At 39.5% G+C, this 23,054-nt stretch overlaps 1 long non-coding RNA gene across 1 annotated transcript; it reads left to right on the top strand.

Annotated features, from left to right (window-relative positions):
* The first annotated feature begins 19,363 nt into the window (after positions 1 to 19,363).
* On the top strand, positions 19,364 to 21,871 carry LOC147915264 (uncharacterized). The gene is made up of 3 exons (XR_015554269.1): positions 19,364 to 19,907; positions 20,028 to 20,183; positions 21,384 to 21,871. It is a non-coding gene; the product is annotated as an uncharacterized LOC147915264 (long non-coding RNA).
* The last annotated feature ends 1,183 nt before the right edge of the window (positions 21,872 to 23,054 follow it).

The following is a 23,054-nucleotide window of genomic DNA, read 5'->3' as shown; positions in this document are numbered from 1 at the left end:
CACCAATTTGCATTTCTACCAGTGATGAATAGGAGTTCCTGTTTCTCCACAGCCTTAGCAACAAAATATAATACAGAAGACAGACATGTAAAGTAATCATATATTAGACCCATAAGTTATCTATGAAGCTGACACCAGGTTTTTCTGAGAACTTTCTTCTCCAATATCAGTCTATGGGTTGATTGAATTAAGTGGTCCCTAGCCAAAGCTAGGCCAGATTCCCTATCTTTGGAACTCTGAAATTAGGACTGAGGTCTCAGTCTGTCTCTGTTAGGAAATGGTATAAAGTTGAGGCCAGTTCAATCATATTTGGTCATATACCAACAAAAGTAGAGAAAAACAGTTTGCAGAAGCAGAGATGAGAATAACCTCAGTTCTTGATGGTTCCTCTAATTCTTGTTTTAGATCTTGCAAGGTTTGGCTGAACTTTCAGCCCTTGGATTACAGTAGAGACCTGCTACACGTTACTATTTGCTGATACTACTCTTATTATTACTGATCAGCTACTTATAATAAAAAGAATCCTAATTAAGAGAAATAGTTACAATACAATAAGATATGATACTTGATCACAAACCTACATTAATTAGGTTATAAGCTGGAGTTGCTCTAACAAAGACACAAATCAACATGAAAGAATTTTATTTCTTTCTTTGTCACAGTCTGAACATAAGCACTCCAGGGCTGACATGGCAACTCTGAGGTGATGCCGACCCAGACTCTACGTTGTTACTCCACCATGACTGCTCTCTTGTAATCTAAGATGGCTGCTTTAGCTCTTGCTACCTGTCAACCTCTCAGCCACTGGAAAGAAAGAAAGGAACAAGGGGAGGCATGCCTATTTCTTTTAATAGCCCAAGAATATATGGTATATATGATTTCTTCTCACATCCCATTAACTAGAACCAAGTCACATGGTCAAACCCAGCTGCAAAGGAGGCTGAGAAATCTAGCCTTTGGCTGAATGGTCATGTATTGATCCAAAATTTGGGTAATTCTATTGCTAGAGGAAGAAGGGAGAATGTATACAGAGAGGCAACTAGCAGCCTCAGCTATAGTCCACCCCCAGATCACCCAAATATCCATGTTCACCCTTCTTCTTACAGATAAAACACAATTTTTCCCTGTTCAAATGAAATAATGCAAAGTTCCATCTGGCCACTCCATTCAGTTCAAAATCTAGGACCTCTGAGTGATATATACTCCCCTTATCAAGACTAGCTGTGACTCTTTCACGAGAGCATCCTCTGAAAAACAAGTTATCTGTCCTCCTCACCTCCACCCACCAAAAAGATAGGGTGAATTACGAATGAGATCATAAAATCCTCTTTCAGCAAAGAAAGAAAGGGATGGAAACAGCAATCATTGGACTTCTGCAATGATGTAATGCCTGCTGAATTGAAAGGCTCCCTGCTCTGGCAATAAAATGTGTTTCTCCATTAGACCCTGACTCTGCCAAGGAATCTCTTTATTCATCATCCTCTTTGGCCTTTGGCTTTGCCTCTGGAAGGTTCTTCCATCAATTATCCTTCATAGCCACATCTGAAGTGGTGTTCAAGAGTGTGTCTCATGTAAGTTCAGTTGTGGGGACCCTGGGGATTGCTTTAGGAGTTGAAGAATTACAAGTTCTTTAAGGCCAGTCTTGTGGATTCCTAATACATTTCTGGTATATTTCCTTCCATTTAGTTTCTTGGTTAAGTAACCACAACCATACATCTTGTCTGGAAAAAGTTTTTAAGCCTGAAGAGTCTCCTCTTTTACTCACTGTCTGGTACATGGCACAAAACCACACTCGAAATATGATGGATCCCCTGAGGCTGTGTGAAACAATAGGCTTGTGTTGGAAAGCAACTTTATTAATCTGGCTATGTCCTATTGTCTGGTAAAGAACATTCAAGAAAGGCTTTACAAAACTTCCTTAGTGGAAATGCATTCCATTCCTCTCTGCTTTCAAACTAGCTGACTCTTGCTTGGATTCATCTCTCTCACAGGACTTAGCTAAAGGCAGAAAAAGCAATCAACATGCATAAATATTCTGACTTTTCTCAAACAGTTCTCCTAGAGCTATGAGCCTGATTGGCATGAGCACTGTCTTCCAAGATATTACAGGAGACAGTTTGAGTGCAATTAACCTAACTACTGAAGCTTTCTTTTAATCAGTGTTAGCATGGTATATCTTTCTCCATCCCTTTACTTTTAATCTGAGTCTTTATATATAAATTGGGTTTCTTGTAGACAACATATAGTTGGGTCTTATTATTATTATTATTTGGTGAGGAAGATTGGCTCTGAGCTAACATCGGTGCCCATCTTCCTCTATGTTGTATGTGGGATGCTGCCACAGCATGGCTTGATGAGCAGTGCATAGGTCCACGCCTGGGATCTGAACACGCGAACCCCGGGCTGCCAAAGCGGAGGGCGCCAAACTTAACCACTACACTACCAGGCCAGCCCCTGAGTCTTATTATTTTATCCAATCTGATAGTCTCTGTCTTTTAATTGGTATATTTAGACCATTCACATTTAAGATGATTATTGATATAGTTGAATTAATATCTACCATATTTATAGAAGTTTTTAATTCATTGCTCTTGTTCTTTGTTTCTTTTTTTGTCTTCTACTCTTTTTCTGCCTTCTCTGGTTTTAATCAAGCACTTTATATGATTCAATTTTCTCTCCTCTTTTAGTATATCAATTTTACTTCTTTAAAAATTTTTTAGTGATTTCTCTGGAGTTTGCAATATATATTTAAGACTAATCTAAGTCCACTTTCAAATAATATTATACCAACTTATGGGTAGTGCAGGTACCGTATAACAGAATATTTCCAATTTTTCCCTCCCATCCCTTATAATATTGTAATACACTTCACTTATCCATAAGCTACTATCACCCAATATATTGTTGCTATTATTATTTTGAACTGTTATCTGTTAGATCAGTTAAGAATAAGAAAATAAAAGATTTTATTTTACTTTTGTTTCTCAGTGCTTCATTTCTCAAACTCTGTCTCTTTATGTAGATCTGAATTTCTCACCTATGTCATTTTCCTTCTCTCTGAAGAACTTCTTTTAACATTTCTTACAAGGCAGGTCTACTAGAGACAAATTCCCTCAATTTTTACTTGTCTGAGAAAGTTTTTATTTTTCCTTCACTTTTGAAGGATAATTTTGCTGGATACAGAATTACAGGTTGCTAGTTTTTTCTTTCAATGCTTTAAATATTTTACTCCACTCTCTTCTTGCTTGCATGGTTTCTGAAGAAAAGGCCAATGTAATTCTTATTCTTGTTCCTCTGTGGGTAAAGCTTTTTGTCCCTCCTTCTCTGGCTTCTCTCAAGATTTTCTCCTTGTCTCTGATTTTCTGCAGTTTCAATATGCCTAGGTGTACATTTTTTTGTTATTTATCCTGTGTGGTATTCTCTGAGCTTCCTGGATCTGTGACTTGGTATATCATTAATTTTGGAAAATTCTCAGCTATTATTATTTCAAATATTTCTTCTGTTTCTTTCTTCTTCTTTAGATATTCCAATCACTCATTTGTTACCTTTTGTAATTGTCCCACAGTCCTTGGATATTCTGTTCCATCTTTCTCATTCTTTTCTTCTCTTTGTTTTTCAGCTTGGGAAGTTTATATTCACATGTCTTCAAGCTCATTGATTCTTTTTTCGTCATGTCTAGTCTACTGATGAGCCCATCAAAGGCATTCTTCATTGCTGCCACAGTGGTCTTGATTTCTAGCATTTCCTTTTGATTTTTTCTTAGAGTTTCCATCTCTCTACTTATATTACTTATCTGTTCTTGCATGTTGTCCACTTTCTGTATCAGATCTCTTTGCATATTGTTCATAATTATTTTAAATTCCTGGTCTGATAATTCCAAAATCTCTGCCAAATCTAGTAATCCCATTTTGAAAAGTAAAAGTAAAAAAAATCAAATGAAATTAATTTCAATAATATATTTTACTTAACCTGATACATCCAAAATACTATCATTCAACATGTAATCATATAAAAATTATTAGATATTTAAAAATTTTTTGTGCTAAGTCTTTGAACTCCAGTGTGTGTTCTTAAAATTATAGCCATCTCAATTAGGACTAGTCACATTTCAAATACTCAAAGGCCACATGTGGCTAGTGGCTACCATGTTGGACAGCTCAGGTATAAGAAATCTCTGTCTCTGATTCTTGCAGTCTGAAAGCACAAACACCATAGTGAGACTAATTTTTTTAAATTGTGGTAAAAAACATATAAAATTTACCATCTTAACCATTTTAAGTGTATAGTTCAGTGGTGTTAAGTGTATTAACATTGTTGTGCAACCAATCTCAGACCTCTTTTCATCTTTCAAAACTGAAACTCTATACCCATGAAACAACAATCTCCATTTCCTTCTCCCCTAGCCCCTGGTAACCACCATTCTGACTTCCTGTTTCTATGAATTTGACTGCTTTAGATGCCTCATTTAAGTGGAATCATATAATATTTATCTCAGAAGTGGAATTGCTGGATTATATGGTAGTTCTATTTTTATTAATTTTTTAAGGAACCACCATACTTTTTTTTTTACCATAACAGCTGCACCATGTTATATTCCCACTAACAGTGCACAAAGGTTCCAATTTCTCCACATCCTTACCAACGCTTTTATTTTCTCTCTCTCTCTGTGTGTGTGTGTGTGTGTGTGTGTGTGTGTGTGATACTAGCCATCCCACTATCAATGGGTAGGATGTGGTGTGAGGTGATATCTCATTATGATTTTGATTTGCATTTCTCTAATGATTAGTGATGTTGAGCATCTTTTCATGTTTGTTGGCTATTTGTATATCATCTTTAGAGAAATGTTTATTCAAGTCATTTGCCAATTTTTTAATAGTTATTTTGTTGTTGAGTTGGAGACTAATTTTTATATGCAAAAAATACAATCAGATGCACACCTGGGGTAGTCCAAGACAGGAAGTAGAAGTCATTATGTGGATTACTAGTTTTATGCATTGTATTTAGCAAAACATAACATCAACATAAAAAAGACTACTTCTGTGGTGGCTCATGCTTGGAGTTTAACTGGGGCAGGGGATGATGGAAAGCTTGATTTATGCTCCTCAGAAACAGGTCTCTTGGACATTTAACTTTCTTCCTCTTATAGACTTCATTGACTTAATAATTGCCTTCATCCAGAGAAAAGGAGTCTTTTTGTCAGTATGTGGTTGTATTGTATCAGTAGATGGTGGTTGTGTTCCTTAGTTCATGGCACACCTGGTCCCATGCAAGGCCTCTGCATGGTTACTTCCTTTTTACCTCTATTTTCTCACCAGAGGCAAATATTCTCATTTGTATATTCTCATGTAAAATGTGTAATATTGGGTGCATGCTTAGTTACATAAGTGGAATTATGTTATAGATTTATTTGGTTACTTTTGCACATCTCCCTATTTACATGCTTCCTTGGTGATGGACACATAGGTTGGTTTGGGGAAAAAAAAAGGACGATCACTTCATAACACAGGATGCAAAAAACAAACTAGAAAGCACTCTCCTGACCTAACACAAACACGGCCCTCTATATGTGGTATATGATTTGCAGTTCCAGCTGCTAAAGGTCAGTGAAGAGATAATTAAGGTCGATAAGGTCCAGAGATCTTGGCATGGGGAACCAACTAAAGCAGAAGTTATAGTCTGGTCACCATTTGCATCAATATTTCCCTTTAGTACTTTAAGTCTTTAAGACATAGGGAATGTGGTTTGTTATTTAATCTAACTTTGTTTTTTCCAAATGGTTATCCAGTTCTCAACATCATTGACTGAATAACTCAGTCTCTCATCCATCCTAATTTGAAAAGCTACCTTTTTTATATGCTTAAATCTTACATGAATTTGAGCCTGTTTCTGGTTTTCCTAGTCTACTCCATTGATTTATTTACTCTTGCACCAGTATCATAGTATTTTAACTATTGTAGCTTTATAATATCTGGATGGGGAGTCTGTTAGTTGTTCCCCACTCTTCATTCCTCTTTCTTCCCTTTAGTAATAATCCCTTCGCCCTAAATTTTAGCAGAATTTTATATATGGCTGACAGCTGGGAACTATAGATCACAGCCTGCCTTGCAGACTGGTGTGATCATGTGAATAGGTTGAGCCCATGGTGAGTGAAAATGAAGTATGCAACTTCCAGGTCATCCCCTTAAAGACAAATCTCCTTGGCCTGGACTCTCCCATGGGCTAGAATGCAGATGTGGAGGTTAGCTAGCGTCTACTATGTGGAAAGGACATCAGCCTAGATAATAGCAGCACAAGGTGAAAGAAATCTGGATCCCTGAATAACTTTGCTCCATTGTAACACTTGACCATTCACTTCGAGACAATTTGGGGAGAGAAAAAAAAATCCTCTATTATTTGAGCCCTATATTTTGTGTCTCTTTTCCTATAGCCTAACTAACCAAAAGCCTTTAAGAATAACTTCTTCTCCTATCCCAAATGTAATATATGTTAATTGTAGAAAATTAAAAAAACCATGAGCCAGAAGAAGAAATACACCATATTTCTTCTTAATTACACCATCAAGAGATGAATATTTGGAGATATATATTTCTGTTTTCTGTGGTGATTACTGTAGTGATATCTACATCTATATAGAGGAGGGAGAGAGATTTATAGTTACATAGTTATATAGAAATGAATATAGTTATATATAACAAAAATGGCATTATATTCTACATGTTGAGTTATGATGTATTTTTTTTTCACCTAAAGTGTATATCATGAACTTTTCCATGTTATGAAATATTCCTCTGGATGTAGCATAATTTATTTAACAAACCACCCATTTTTGGACATCTAGATTGCTACAAATTTTTAACCATCTTAAATAATATTGAAATAAAGATCTTTGTAAAAATATATTTGTGTTCACTCATGATGACTTACTTGGGATAAATTTCAACAAGTGAGATTTCTGGGCCAAAGAATATGCAAAATTCTACAATTTTTTACGTACATTGTCAAATTGCCCTTTAGAAAAAATATAGAAATATAATGAAGAAGAGTATCACTTTCTCCTTAGCCTTTCTGACATTAGGTATTGTGGGTTTTTAATTAACAAAAACTCTTAGCAATTCCTTATTTTCTTTGTTTTCAAAGACATTTTAAAGGAAAGTTGGGAGAGATTTCAATGGAGTATGTTGGTGAAAGGAAACTGTGGGCTTAAATAGGATAGAGGCCTGAGGCCTAAAGAGAACACAGAGATGGGCCAACTCTTGATTTAATTTCATTAGTAGAGCCAAGAGGCCATTACTAGAAGCAGTGTCATAAGGAAGTACCAGATAAGATCCCAGGGAAACACTATCACCAATCCAATTAGGACCAGACTTAGAGATGAAGCCTGGCTACAAAACCAGGAAACAGGGAAGGTGGTGGAGGAGAAGGTTTGAAGCATGTAGATCATACTAGAATGTCATGGAACATGTTAGAATAGGCTAGAGTAGTTCCTGAATTAGTAATGTAGTTGATTCTAGACTTAGACTGTCTAGGTGCACAGTAAGTGTTAGAGATTATTGTTATCATTATTACAGTTGACTATAGCATCATCTACTCACGTCCACTGAGAGTATGAGGGTTCAGGAAGATTTAAGAGACAAGGACTTGTTACTTAACATTTTATTATAATTACGACCAGTTTAGTGCAGTGTAAAACAAAAATAGGAGGCATAACCCTTGGAAAGGAGTAGACAAAATTATCATTTTGTATAAAAGATATGATTGTGCATCTAGTAAACCTAAGAGAATTAATAAGTGCCAGTAATAATGAACTGTGTGACCTTAGGCACATTAGTTAATCTCAATGAGCTTTAGTTTTTTCATCTACAAATTAGGATAATAATGATAACTTAAAGGGTTATTGTGAAGATTCAATGGGACAATACTTGTAAATACACAGCGTCGTGCCTTCCATTTGTCAACTGCTCAATACTACTATAATTTTATCACATTATTGTTATTTTTATTATGGCAGCTATAGGATAAATTTTTAAAAAGCCGTAACTTTCCTGTGTATCATCTTAAACAGTTGAAGTACGATGGAAAGAAAAGTCTCCTTTACGAGCAGAGGAAAAACCCTAACAAAATTCTTAAGAATGATCTTAATGAAAAATATACTAGACTCTACGTAGAAAACTCCAAAAGGTACTCAGAGAAAAATAATAACTTGAATAAGCAAATGAAACTACCATCTTCCTGAATGGGAAGCCTCAGTACAGTATTATAAAGATGTCAGTCAGGTTTAACAAAATTCCAATCAAATCTCAATTTTGAGGGAAGAACTTTACCTAATGATTCTAAACTAATCTCTCTGGAAGAATGAGTGGCAAACAAACGAGCTTTGGGCAGTAATTAGCAAACTTGGTCGCATAAGAGCCACCTCAAGAATAAAAAGTTCACTTGCCACATTTTCCTCTTTCAACATGAAAACAGTTTTGTGGATTTCATAAAAAAATTCTTCTATTTTTTATACTCTATTAAAGCATACCAAAGAGAAAATGAACATTCCTTTTTAGTTGCTATGAAGCTGGGTACCTGAGGGTTACTATAAATATTCAGTAAGATTACATTTTGACCTTCTTATGAAAAGAAGTTAATCTTGTCAATTTGCTGTTTTCCTGTTTAACCTGAGGGGTGACTCACAAGGACTTATGAGCTTGTTTCACAGAAGAAAGAGAATGCCTTCAAGGATCACCAGATAACCGGCCCCCGGCTGCCATTGACACCCAGAAGTCAGATTGTCCAGCGGCTTATCACAAGTGAAAGAAACATCCATTACCCCCTAGTTTCTCCACAATTTCTCCTGCCACACCCCTTAGCTCTATAAAACCTCCTGCTTTCTTCTCTTGTTAATGTGGATTTGAGAGAACCCACACTCCTGCCTACTTGTCTTGGACAATTCAAATAAACATTTCTCCATCTCCAAGCACCAATGTCTCAGTGTTTGGCTTACTGTGCATCAGGCACAAGGAACTTGAGATGAAGAGCTTCGGTATCAGCTACACTATTAATATCTGGGTGTATTGAAGAATTAGGAATCTTGTATCCTCTACATTTCTGGGGACATTCAATACATTCTCTTTTTCATACCTGAAAAAACTTTGTGAGGTAGGTTTTATTTATTACCAGCTCTACTTTATAGAGGGAAAAACTGAGACTTACATAAGAAAGCTTGACAAGGTCAAAGAGTGAGTCAGTGGCGAAGGCCAGCATTAGCCCATTCCACTCAATATGACATTCCCTGAGAATCTATTGAGCCAGATCCTGTGCCAGGTGCTGGGGATGCAGAGACAGTAGGGTGAGACCACGGCCCTCTCCTACCTGGGTCCTTCCTAACTGGGCTTTTCCTGCCTCTGGGCAGCAAGCTGAGACTCTAGCTCCCTCTGTGAGGGCCGGTCTCTTACACCAGGTCCCGGCCTTCCCAGCTGAGGTAAATCATTGTTGTTCTAGAGATTTCTTTCCCCCTTTTAACAAATAAAATGTTTTTGAAGGATTCCTGGATGTTTCCTTATGATAAGCTGGCTTCTGTTTCCTGAATCCTTTCCACCCTGGGGCGAGGACAGGAGTCACCTCCAGAAGAAAGAGGATATGATGAAGGGGAATGTTCTTTAAGACAGGAAGAGGAGGGGCAAAGCCTGCCCTTCTTCTTAGAGTCGCTGCAGACAGAAGAGAGGAGCGGAGATAGACTTGTTCCGATTTTCTTTTTTTGGGCTGAGACAAGGTCACACACTGTGGTTGGGGCAGAGGAGAATGGAGTTTGGTTTCCCAAGCTGCTCTTGGTTTCTTGGTTCCCAGAAGTATCACCCACCCAGAAGACACAGAGGTGGTTAACTTGAGAACTAGGGGTCCTTCTGGGTCCCAAGGGGGCAAGGGTGAGAGACCCTGACAGCAGAGGCTTGGGTGGACACACTGGGTAAGGGCCTGGGTGGGGGTGTGTGGCATAGGCTCACAAGGGGTGACTGCAGGAGAGAGAGCCCCCTGGGCACTGACCAAACCATAAATTACTCCAGCAGCAAACTTCTCCAAGCAGACATGGGACATTGCCTCTGAGGCCAGAGGAGGCCTGCACACTGCATGATCCCAGCACCTTTTATCTCATAAGCAGTAAGAGGATATATAAGTCTTGCAATCCCAGATCAAGGAAGAGGAGGACAGGACTAAATTTAAGAGAGGATTTTATCTAAAGACATGTACTCAACCAGATAAAGATTTTAATCAGCCCTAATGGGAAGCTGCACTTTGAAGGGACCAAATGTTTACACTGAAACAAACCTGTATAAATAGGAAAAAATGCAAATATTGTAAAGGAATTAAATAGAGCTTTTCCCCTGATACCTGAGACATGAAGAAGGGTGAGTGTGGGACAGGGAGGTATGCTTGTAAATGAGCAATCATAGGGAAAACAAACTCCAAATTTTTGTGCACGTCTGAATTGTATAATTTCACAACATTCCTACATCCTCTTTCTTCTGTGTTGTAGGAACTAAAAGGCTGCATTTAAAACTAAGTGGGGCCGGTGGCTTAGTGGTTAAGTTAGATGTGGTCCACTTTGACTGCCTGGGTTTGGATCCCAGGCATGGACCTATATCACTCGTCTGTTAGCGTCCATGCTGTGGCAGCGGCTCACATAAAAAAGAGAAAAAAAGAGGAAGATTGGTAAGGGATGTTAGCTCAGGGCAAATCTTCCTCAACGACAAAAAATAATAAATAAATAAAAATAAAATTAAGTGGGCCTTTGGGAGCTAGGGGTGTACGCACAGCCCATGGATTTCAGGATGGTTATCACTGCCTTTAGAGAAATTAATTGCAGCAAAAAGAATAGCAGTTACCACAGTGGTTACTACAGGTTTCTTTTATATATGCAATTTAATACACATTGGGGGAAAAGAGTGTTCAAAAGGAAAAAACAAGCTACTCCCACATGATAATTGTCCATAGCTTTTCTGGCCAATCTATAAAAATATGTCGGTGTAGTCCTCCATCAATATTCAACCAAATTAAATTACCTCTTCTGAGACTGTACTCTTCTCTATTTTAGGTAATAATCTTTTGTGTTTTTATAATACTCTAGAATTTATCTTTTTTATCTGATTCAAAAAGTTGATCTTGTGACATAGGGAAACAGGATACCATTATCTCCATTTTACACGTGAGGAAACTAAATCAAAGTACTATGGTTGTTCATGGTTATAGAGCTATCAAGTAGAAGAGGAAAATAATGAGCAAACCCAGGCCTTCTGAGTGCTAGCCCAGTGTTTATTTCACAGCATCAGTGGTTTTCAGGGAGTTATTTCTGGAATCTTCTTCCCCTCAAAATATAAGACAGGATAGGATCAGCTACTCTGATTCAAGTGGGAATGAGGTGAGATCCAGACTCCTGGCCACCCCCTCCTACTCCCTGGAGCATCTCCATGGAGGTGTCTCTGCAGCACCCCAGAACTCCATGGGAAACAATCTGAAAACCACTGCCCTATGCCACGCTACTCCCAAAGCACTTCAACCTCCCACGTTTCCAGCCGTAATTGCCTGGTGTTGAAAACAGAGAGGCTGATATCAACTTGTGGAACAAGTAACTTTGGGCACAGAGTAAATCACAAAAATGACAGTAAGGTTAAGAGGAAACATGCCAGCTAAATTAAGAGACATAGACATGGTTTAATTTATCCTCTTACAATATACTACCGTTATTGTTTGGACAAGTGATTTGCGGCCAATTGATTGTTGAAATATTATGACTTTCCATGATGCAAACATTCAGCTGCCCAATCAGAACTGAGAGGCCAATGAGGATAATTCTCCTGGTGAAACCATCCATTACCCATTAAGGCTGTGTGCCCCATATCTGAATGAGAAAGCTGGGCAGTCAAGAGGGAGTTCTACAAAAGGTGACAGCAGCAGACTGCCAACAGCCTACTCAGAGCTGGTTCCCATTCACGCCAGCCACATCTGCCTCCAGACAGCTGTCCAGGGGATTATGCCAATGAGGAGAGGGCCTTTTGTCAGAAACCCTGTCCCATTCCAACCATCTTTAAAGCTGCCTCACAAGACAGATCTGATTGGGGCTCTGCAAACATTCTGGTGACCCCACTCCTGGACAAAGCAGTTTTACAAGGGAATTCTTTGTAGGAGGACTCTGTTCCACCTTGTGTATACCCCCTCTGAAAACATAATTTTAAAATATTTCATCATAGAAATACATTCCCTAAGTTAAAAAAATATCGAATAGTAGAGAAGGGCTAATAATGAAAAGCCGTCCCTACTCTAAGAAGGAAAATTCTTTTTAACTATTTTAGTCATTTATGCTTTTTTTCTTATGGTGATTGACTTGAGTTTTTGGATAATATGCTAATACTGCTATTTCTTGTCGTAGTATTTTTTGAAATTGTCTGTTGACTTCCTATTATGAAAGGTGAAGATTTAACTCACCCCTGCCTCTCCCTCAGCCTCTTTTCCCAATGGAGTTATGTTCTTATTTTGAGATCCTCTCTTGGTTACACTTATAAGTTTAAATTACACCTTCATTTCTTGTTATGTCAGCTATTGACATTATCTCTTTTCTCTCCATTTTCTTTCACCTCTCCTCTTGGTTTCCACTACTCAGTCTGTTATCTGTACTTTAGTGTCAATAGCCATGACCTTTACATTCTACTCTGAAACTACAAGTAAATTTTTAGGTTAATTCTAGAGTTGAAAATCAGTTAACTATGTTTATTATAACAATGGCAGATGCTATTGGTTGCCTACCTAGCATCCATCCCAATCTCACCTAACAGAACATAACAGGACCCCAATTTTTTCAGGTATCTGTCCTCCTCCACATGGCCATAAATTTCTGAGGGAGACCAGCTCCATCTTCAGCCAGGAAGAGTGGGCCCAGCATGGGCTAACAGTGTTTCTCAAACTAGGGATGCATCAGAATGACCTGGAAGGCTTGTTAAAGCACAGATTTATATTCATGGATATTCTGACTCAGTTGGTCTGGGGCGAGGCCCAAGAATTTGCATTTCCAACAAGCTTCTAGATGGTGCTGATTCTGCCAGTATGGGGACCATACTTTGAGAACCACTGGTCTAAGCGAAGCCTGGCTATTGCGGTAATCAGTATGTTGCTTTGGCTGCTTTAACAGTGATCAAAATAAATGGACAGAAGTTTATTTGTCTGTCACATAAAATTTAAAACTAGCAAGTGTGTAAGAGTAGGATGGCTCAGCTTCATGAGAATGTCTTGGGTCCCAGGTTCCTTCTATCTATTGCTCTGTCATCTCCTTAGGAATTGCCCTTATCTCTATGTTTGAAGTTGACTCACTACCACCAAACCTTCATGCTAGCAGAAAGAAGGATATGAGGCAGTGGAGAGCACACAACGTTTTTAAAAGGAATAATCCAGAAATTGCCCACACCATCTCCTGTCAAATCTTATTGGCCAGAACTTGGTCACACGGCTGCCCGTAGGTGCAAGGGAGGCTGGGAAAGGTGGCTCCTAGCTCAGTGACTACGTATCCAGACAAAATTCAGGGGAGTTCTATTATAGAAAGGAAGGAAGAAGAAAATAGATATCGAGAGGCAATTAACAGTCCCTGCTGCAGTGGTCTGTTCTCCTTTCCAGCAATTGTTTAGAGGCGCACATGGCACAATTTTAGCCAATGAGACAGGAAAGGATGTCTGCTGAGGGCTTCTGGGAAAGTTTTCTTCTCTCCAAGAGAGACATAGTATCTTCTTCTGGGTTTTTTCATGTTGGATGTGAACCCTGAAAGAGCAGTAGGCATCTTGCTACCATGAGGGGAGCCAGCCTTTGGACAAAGCTTGCAAAGTAAAGGTGGCAGAGAGAAAGATGGAAAGAATCTATGTGCTGATGAAGACCCAGAGCCACTGAATTAACCAGTCAACCCCGAAACTTCCCCACCCTTAGACCCCTTGTTATGTCAGATGATAAATTTCTTATCTTTTAAGCCACAGTGAATTGGTTTTCCTTTGTTTGCAGCCAAATCATCCTAACAAATAAGGTGGCTTTCTAATTGTCTTTCTTTCCTTTTATTTTTGCATTGTTGGCCTCTTCATATTATCCTAAAATCTAAAAGTTAGTATGAGATTTAAAAATACTCAACCCCTTCCCTTTTTTCCCCTGATGACATCCTCAGAGGCTCTGTTGCTTGCTGGCTGAGTCTGCTGCAGGGCTGTTACCCTGGGACTCCCCTTAACTACTTACCTCGCTTGAAACCACTATTTCCTGAATGCCAGTGTCTCTGCCTTGCTTTATTTCTTGGTCTTGCTGAAGCATATTGCCAAGTAACTTCCTAAGAAAAGATATGTGGGAAGTGAGTTTTCTGAGTCCTCGCATGTTGAGATCTGCAGGCAGATTGATTTCCTTCTTGGGTATGGCCTCTCCATGCATCTTTGAGGCTGGAATTGCCTCCACTGTGTTTCTCTAGTTACCACTTCCTTCTTTGTCTTCCAGAAATTTATTGAAAGATTTAGATCACTGATGGCCCTTTCCTCATCTCTTGATTGCTCCTCGATTATACCTTTTTACTTCTTTACTATCATTTTAATGGGGTCTCATAGCAAGAAGATCACATAAATATGTCATTTCTCCATCTTGAACCAGAAGTTTTATCCCCTTTTAGTAAGACTAATAAATAATTCAGACTTCAAAACTGAGTCGTTAGTTTGGATAATTCACATTTCAGTACTCTCTGAAAGAACACCATCTTTCTATTTCTCAAAAAAAATTTTTTTTTAGCACGTTCAAGATCTAATTAGATGAACACACTTTGTATTTGCCTGGGAATTTTCACCCGCCACATCTACCATGTGGGATACTCCCTTTCCTGAGTGTTCTTCAAACTACAGTTAGGGAATTAGAGTTTCTCCAACTGAACAAAACTATAGAGCATATAATAGAAGTGGTCTATTTTCCACTAATTATGAAAAATTTCTTCTTTTATCATTACTGCCAAAAGTGTGACTGAACATCCAGGTCACTAGAAATTTACAGTTTTAACAGAAGTGGTTTTTTTGTTTTGTTTTGTTTTGTTTTGTTTTGAGGAAGATTGGCCCTGAGCCAACATCTGTTGCCAGTCTTCCTCCTTTTTTCATTTTTTCTCCCCAAAGCCCCAGTAGGTAGTTGTATGTCATAGTTGTACCTCCTTCTAGTTGCTGTACGTGGGACGCTGCCTCAGCATGGCTTGATGAGCAGTGCGTAGGTCTGTGCCCAGGATCTGAACCAACGAACCCCTGGCCACCAAAGTGGAGCACGCAAACTTAACTGCTATGCACCAGGCTGGCCCCTGAAAGGTGTTTTTTTAAATTATTGAAAAGAAAAGAAAGAGCTCTTAATTTCCATAAACACCTGAAATAAACATAAGAAAAAGCCCGTGTCAACAAGTACAATGGAAACAGCTTGTAAACAATAACATCAAAATGACTGAATATTAACGGACAACTTAAATATGTTCATGTGTAAGGATGCAAATTAGCCTTTCTTGAGAGCCTACTCTGTGCCCCATAACATTCATATGTTGAATAATTAATGCCCTCATCAATCTTGTGAAGATCTTATTCCATCATATTGCTGAGAAAAGAGAATAAAGTAATTACTTCACATAAAGCCACACAGGAAGAAATTGGCTGGGTTGGGGTTAATTTCCACTTCTGCTGAACCCTAGAGTCCATACCCTTTGTACTTTCTCATCCCACAAGGTAGGTGGGTGCATCCATTCCCATCTGTAATTGTTTCCTATGGCTGCTGTAACAAAGTACCACAGCTGGGTGGCTTAAAACAACAGAAATTCATTGTCTTACAGTTCTAGAGGCTAGTAGTCTGAAACACAAGGTGTTGGCAGGGCCATGCTCTCTCAAAAGCCCTAGGAGAGAATCTGTTTCATGCCTTTCTCTTAGCTTCAGGTGTGACAGGCAATTCTTGGTGTTCTCTGGCTTGCAGCTGCATCACTCCAATCTCCACTTCTGTGGTCACATGGTGTTCTTGTTACCGAACCAGGTTTATTTTGCCCATCGCATGATAAAGTCAGTCACCAAGAAGACAAATTTGCAGCAGAGAAAGGGTTTATTCACAAGGCAGCCAAGCGAGAAGGCAGGAGAACAAATCTCGAATCTGTCTCCTCGAAAATGGGGACTAGGGATATTTATGGGGTAGGAGGGTAAGGTGGTCTGAAGTGCGGTGATAGATGATTGGAGGCAAGGAGGAGTGAGGTAATCGGTGATCTGTGCAAGTGTAGTCAAGCTTTATGGCTGTTCATGTGACACATGTTCACAAAATGGAGGCGTTAGCATGAGCTGAGGGTAGAGTTTTTGGCTCCCTGACATCAGGAGTTCACCTACCAGACTCTGTGCAGGCACAGTTGGTGGGTTGGTGGTCTCAACCAGCCTGAATTGGACAGGGGTCAACTCCTAGTTCCTGAAAAACAACTCAAGCACCCTCTACAGTGGTGATCCAGGTGCCAGGCAGATGTTATCTAAAGGAACCTAGTGGGAGTTGGATAATATGTTGCCTAAGCAGCACAGCTAACAATGGGTGGGGTTTAGTAATGCATTATCTAACTACTTGTGCAAACAGACAGCTTAACTGAGTATAGTTAAAGCAGGTTGGCCCCCGGTTTCACTCTCCCTGTGTGTGCCTGTCTTCACGTGACCATCTGCTTATAAGGATGTCAGTCATAATGGACTAGGGGTCCCTCTACTCAAGTATGACCTTGTCTTAACTAATTATATTTTCAATGATCCTATTTCCAAATAAGGTCAGGTTCTGAGGTCCTGGAAGTTAAAACTTCAACATATCTTTTTGGGCTAACACAATTCAACCCATAACACCATCTTAATTGGGTTTCCTTCTCTACAAGGGCTCTATTTAAATCATTTCCTGATGAATAAAGGTATTGTTAGCTAAAAATTCTCAACATTAGCTTACACAAATACCTATACAATATCCTAAAAAGATGGTAAAATTCTTTTTGAAGGAAACCTGATTTTTTAATCTTGAATCTGTAGTAGAATCATATTATTGAAATATTTCACTTCAGTGGATAATTTTTGAGTTAAATTTTTTCACACATTAGCATATACCCAGAAGTTATCGTTATCACATTATACATAATAGAACTACATTCATTCCTCAAAAACAGTCTCACAAAAAGCAATTTCAGGGTATTAAGACATTGTGGTGAAAACTAGGTCTTTTTAGAATGTAAAGATTAAGTTCAGAGTACTGTCCTTTTTGTAGACTATGAAGCATAACAATGACTAAAATAAGTGTGGGGTTCATTTCAATGCCAAGTCTAATTATTGTCACTTAAATATTTATAGCATTGGGCCAGCCCAGTGGCGCAAGCGGTTAAGTGCCTGCGCTCCACTGTGGTCACCCGGGGTTCGCCGGTTCGGATCCCGGGCACACACCAACGCACAACTTGTCAAGCCATGCTGTTGCAGGGTCCCATATAAAGTGGAGGAAGATGGGCGTGGATGTTAGCCCAGGGCCAATCTTCCTCAGCAAAAAGAGGAGGATTGGCAGATGTTAGCTCAGGGCCGATCCTCCTCACAAAAAAAAAAAAAAAATTTACAGTATTATTGTTTCATTGCTGATGGTTCTTCCAGAAACATCTAGCTGCCCATTAAGACTAGGAGTACCTACTGTGTACTAATGTTTTATTTCTTTTAATAGAGAGTAGATTATATCAAGATATAAATAGGACTATTTCATAAATGCAAATAATTAAAGGCTAGTTTTGGTGATTAAAATACCTACTGCATTCTTTATGAAAATGAATGTTGACAGAATCTGAATTCCCCTGGCTAGAACAATGATCTATCTAGGCCATCAGGTGTCCAAAATCCTCAAGAGGGACAAAGCCATATTTGCAAAAAGGCACTCATTTACATGTGGCTCACATAAATCATTTTTCTCATAGATGCAGTTCTGTTACTTTTGTGGTTTCATTTCCCTTAACTTACTGTCTATCACCGACCCTCCTCTTCCACAGAGACAGTTTTAGTGTGAGACAATATCATTTTCTGGTTATCCACCGGTGTCTTCTATGATTCAGGACACATGGAAGTTGATTCATTTAATAAGAGTAACCTGACTCCTCCCCAGGTCCTCCAGCTTCTCAATGTGCTTCTGTGTGCGCGTTTAGGAGTGTGTGACAGTGTGATGGCGAGGGAACACTTGCATTTAAAACCTACACAAACAGCCTGAAGCTCCTACCTTGCTTGTCTGCAATTTCCTCCCCGACTACTTCTGAGTGTCCTTCGGGGTGGATGAGGGCTGCTTATCCTTTCCACACTTCCAATCTGGTTGTCACTTCTCACCTCTCTCCCACTAGCCTCTAGTCTTCTCTATCGTTCACCTCTGGCTGTTTCATAACCATTTCTCCACACTGCTGCCCCCTCCCTAACTTCTTCCCCTCTTACATTATGTGCAGAGCCCTTTCTCATATTTCCCAAAGGATGTAAAGCAAGGCTGCCGTGTTTAACAGACTGCACCAAGGTTTGAAGCTAACACAAGAAACTATTTTGCAGAAAAGGGAAACTTAAGGCTGGATTATCTATTACCACTGTTAGTGACATCCATTGGCCACACCCCTTCAGTTGGGGTCCCCTTGGGCCATCTGTTTTCTACCTCCAGCCTACCACCGTGTTGTTGGGGCCCACTTCCTCCTTTTCAACTGCCTCACTTCCACCACTTTCAGGTAGAGGAAGCAGAAATCCCCTAACAGTTAAAAAAAAAACTTCTGCTCCAAAAGAAGACCCTCCCTCTTTTACATTATTGAAAGGCACATCAATAACAGCATTACATTATTAAACAGCACCTACCATCCCATTCCAGTCTGAAACACATGCATTCGGATTATTCAACTGCTAGCCTTCCCTGAGAACAATGGACAGAAAGGACTCAGGAAAGGTCCCGCCCGGAACAAAATAAAGATCTCTTCCAAGCTGTTACTGAGCAAGGGCTCACTCTACCCGATGCTCACAGAAGCCCATAAGGTGGTACCTAGGTCTTTGAGGGAAGAAAGTTTACTAAACAATCCATTGGTAAGGAGACAGGACTCTGCGTCCCTGATCCAGGGTATGGGGTAAGGTTTAAGGGATCAGGGAGGGCAGGCTGGTATGCGGAAGTGCTGGCAGGAGGAGTTTCGATTGACAGGTTAGAATTTTCTCTTCTGCACATGCTCCTAGCTTGTTTACCCCTGAAAAGTAGCTTTAACATTCTATTGTTAAGAAGAAGTCAGCACAGTAAACAAGGGTAAAGTTGTTATGTAGATGTAAGTCATTGCTTTGTCTACTGATAAGACTCTCTGGAGAGTTAGTCATCCTCTCCTTCCCCCACAGAGAGGAAGGCACCCTTACAAATGTAAATTTCCCTAACAAATGGGTAACTTCTACTAGGTTTTCAGAGCTTTTCCCTGAGTCTGCTGTTTCTTAAAAATAATCAGCCTAAAATAATTCTTATGCCAAAGAGGCATATTTTGGGATGACAAATTCTGTTCCTGGTCCTGTGGTTACAAAGCTTCTATGCAGAATGCAGGCGCTGCTCGTTTTACACCAGCTCTTTAAAATTCTTCCTGCTACCAAAGTCTTTCAACACTGTCTATGGAGGATCTATTATGGGTTATGAACTACCGAATTAGCGATGTGAGAGACCCAACGAGCAGGGACTTTCCCTGGTCTCCAGAGGTTCCGCGCGGGGGACCACTCACTGAATGTGGATTCTAGTTCTGGTTCTGTCACATGTTAGCTGTGCAGCCTTGTACAAGTCACCTAACTCAGAACTTTAGTTGTCTCACCTTTAAAATGGGGAGAATAATAGTAGTCTTGACATGCATTCAGGATTTTGCAAGAAGTGAGACTGTTTGTAAGAAAGTAAGTACTTATAAAATTGCATGCAAATGCACATTGTTGTAATTACTAAATCTCAGTCCGTTCTAGGAGATACTTGTGATGAGCAGACATATTGTTGAAATTATTTTTTATGGATTCCAGGATGTTTCTAGAAGCTGGTTGGAAGCTGGAAATAAGAAAGGGACACTTTTGAATGCAGAGTCGTTTATAATATCCAAAGTTATTATGCCAGGCTCCTGGGCAGATGGAGGTATTATAATAAACTCAAAAAGGAAGATCAAGGAGTAAGCCCTACAGGTAAGTGCACTGCCTGAAAATGGGAGCCCCAGCTTCCTGGATAGCATCAGGTGGCCCGGGTTCAAAACCTTCCGTTGACACTTGCTAGCAGCAAGACTTTGATGGAGATACTTAACCTTTCTGTGCCTCAATTTCCTCCTTTGTAAAATGAGGATGGAGAAGCTCCCATTTCATAGTGTTTCTGTGAGGATTAAGTAAGCTAATGCATACATAATAATAAAATTAAGTAAGACCCTTAGAAGGTTGCATGGAAAATGGCATAATACAACAAATATTAACCACTATTATATCTGGATAGCCTAATGATGGATTCTCCCAGATTTGAGAAGACTTTTCTATTTAAATTCAGAACGCTTAACTGAAAGCTTTGAGTTTGATGATTGTACTTTATGCTTCTGCTAGTGAATGGTGTGAACTAACCCCCATAGTCATTCCCTTCTCCCTTTACTTTGCTATTTCCTTCAATATAAGCATTCGTACATTTATTGATTACTATTGCACTTCTATAATACATCTTAGTATTTTTTCACTCTCTTTTCGTAATTCGTTTTGCAGATTTCTTGCTATCGTTGTGGTTCTCTTTGCAACAGTATTCCACTTGTGTCTTCAATAGAAGGGGGGCAGAGAAAGAGGTGGAATTGTCTTACGGACAATGCTTTCATTAAACATTCTCAAATGCTGTGTGTGTATATGTGTGCGCATATGTGTGTGTGTTGTGTTGCTTTGTTGACGCATATCCAACTTGTGGTCTGCTTTTTTCCCTAGACTTTCTTCCCTGGTTTCATCTAACCAATGATTTCCCAGTTTGTGTTTATGGAATTTATTCCTTCGTTATCCACAAAAATCTACCTCATAACCTCAAAATGTATGTGGGTGTGCCTGTCAGGGACAAACAGTAGAGGCGCTGTGTCTTGGAACCAGTCTATACATGGTATGAGACCCCAGGACATGAGCATTTACTTTGGGCCAAATGTCATTTACAAATACAAAAAGCTGGTCCTTTAGGTGAATGATCTCAAAACTCTCTGGGGTGAGGAAATGGGAAAGATTGGTAGGTAGTTTCAGGTTGAACCTGTTTAGTTTCTTTTTGCTGCGGCAAAGTGACCACAATTTAGGGTTTTCTCTCTCTGCTCTGAAGTTTCAGAGCTTCCCTGGTGAACTTAGAGGTGAATGAGGTAACTGTCTCATTTATCCAAACAGGGGCTGCTTTGTAACCCAGACAGTCAGCCTAGTATTCTAGCAAGACAGTGGCATGTTCTTAAGAAGACAGACAAACTCTCGAGAGCATCACCTGCCCTGTGCCAAAGAACCTGGGAAGCTTCGGAATCATAAATCAGCTATGTGGAATGCCGACAAAGGGAGCTAACTCTGTGACCCAGTACTTTTACCAGAAGGTAAGAACCTATGATGTGTTGGTCTGCTCTGGGACCGTCTGCCTCCTGGTCCGGAACCCTCTTCCTCAACACTAATGCACAGAAGCATATGTTTTCTTGCCTTCCTTTCCTGTTTCTAGAACTCCTTTGACTGGCACTTTGCAGAATGACACCCATTTCTTTTCTTCCTCTCTTTAGTTTTAACTTCATAATTCCTTCTAACCATTTAAAAACGCACATTATGTTCATTTAACGTGTGGTGTACTTACAAATTTTATCCTGCTTTTTTTTTTTCAGTTAGCATATTTTGGGCCTTTCCCCATGTCATTAAATTTTTTAGAAAACATAACTCTTGATGATTAAATAATATGACAACTTTACTATGGTTGCTTAAACATTCCTTTTTTTGACATTTGGATTGTCATTTTTCAATACTGCATCTAATTCAGATGTTGGCTAGACTTCTCATCTGTATGGGATGACTCTGGGCAAGTCCTCTGCCAACTATGATATAAAATTCAATAAAAATCGTATTAATTAATAAATTAATAAAAGTATGGCATTCGGGTGTGTCTGCTGTAGGGGAGGAAAAAAACTTTCTTCCTCTATCCATCTTAGGTTCCTTGGCTGAGGACCTGCAAATCGGATTGACAAGACATTAACAAGAGAAAAACAGAGATTTGTTAACATGTGCTTCATACATACATGGGAGTACTCAGTGATGAGTAATGCAAGGAGGATGGTTGGAACTTGGGCTTTTATAGCATCTTAACAAAAGAACAGTAATTTTGTAGAAAAGTGAAAGGCAAAGGAAAATGACTTCAAGCTTCTAGGAGTGGCAAGTTGTAGGAAGGCAAATATATGGGGAAACTAAGGAAGACAAGGCCTAGTTAGTTGAGTTTGTTATGTAGATTCCTCTGGTGCCATCTCCAGGCTGATAAGGGTCTAGAGTTGTCTCTCTGATTAACTTCTGTCCTTTCTGGTAGAGAGGGGAAGCAGGGACAGCTTTACAAATTTATGTCCTGCTTTTTGGCAAATAGGGGGAGGGCAGAGAGTTTTTCTTGTATGTGCTTCTTCTCAGTAGTCCTCAGCTCAAAATTATGCAAAATTGGCACATTTTAGGGTGGCACGTTCTGCTACCCTTTGCTGCATTTGAGGCTAGTCTTCTTCACAAATGCTAGTATCTTCTAAGGCAACTTCTGCCTCTCATGGCCACTGCTGCAGGGACCAACTTAGGTGGCTGTATTTGAACCCTATGAGTCCTCTTGCACTGGTCACAACTGATTGGACCGGGGTGGACACTGACTCAAGGACAGCATAGAGACTATGGTGTGGGCCAGTAGGAAAGGAGAACTGGGTCAAACTGAGAAACTGTGAGAGCAGAAGGAAATTACCTGAGGGAGGCAAAGATGAGAAGATACAGAGAGAAGTCTCGAGGGAGAAAACACAGTGGGAAACAGAGACTGGAGATTTGAGTTCCAAACCTGGCTCTGCGACT

Source organism: Ceratotherium simum, chromosome 14 (assembly GCF_057802395.1).
Source record: "Ceratotherium simum simum isolate JZ-2026a chromosome 14, ASM5780239v1, whole genome shotgun sequence".
In the NCBI taxonomy this organism is placed as follows: Eukaryota; Metazoa; Chordata; class Mammalia; order Perissodactyla; family Rhinocerotidae; genus Ceratotherium; species Ceratotherium simum.
Note: the sequence above shows the minus strand (reverse complement) of the source record. Positions and strands in the feature narration are given on the sequence as shown.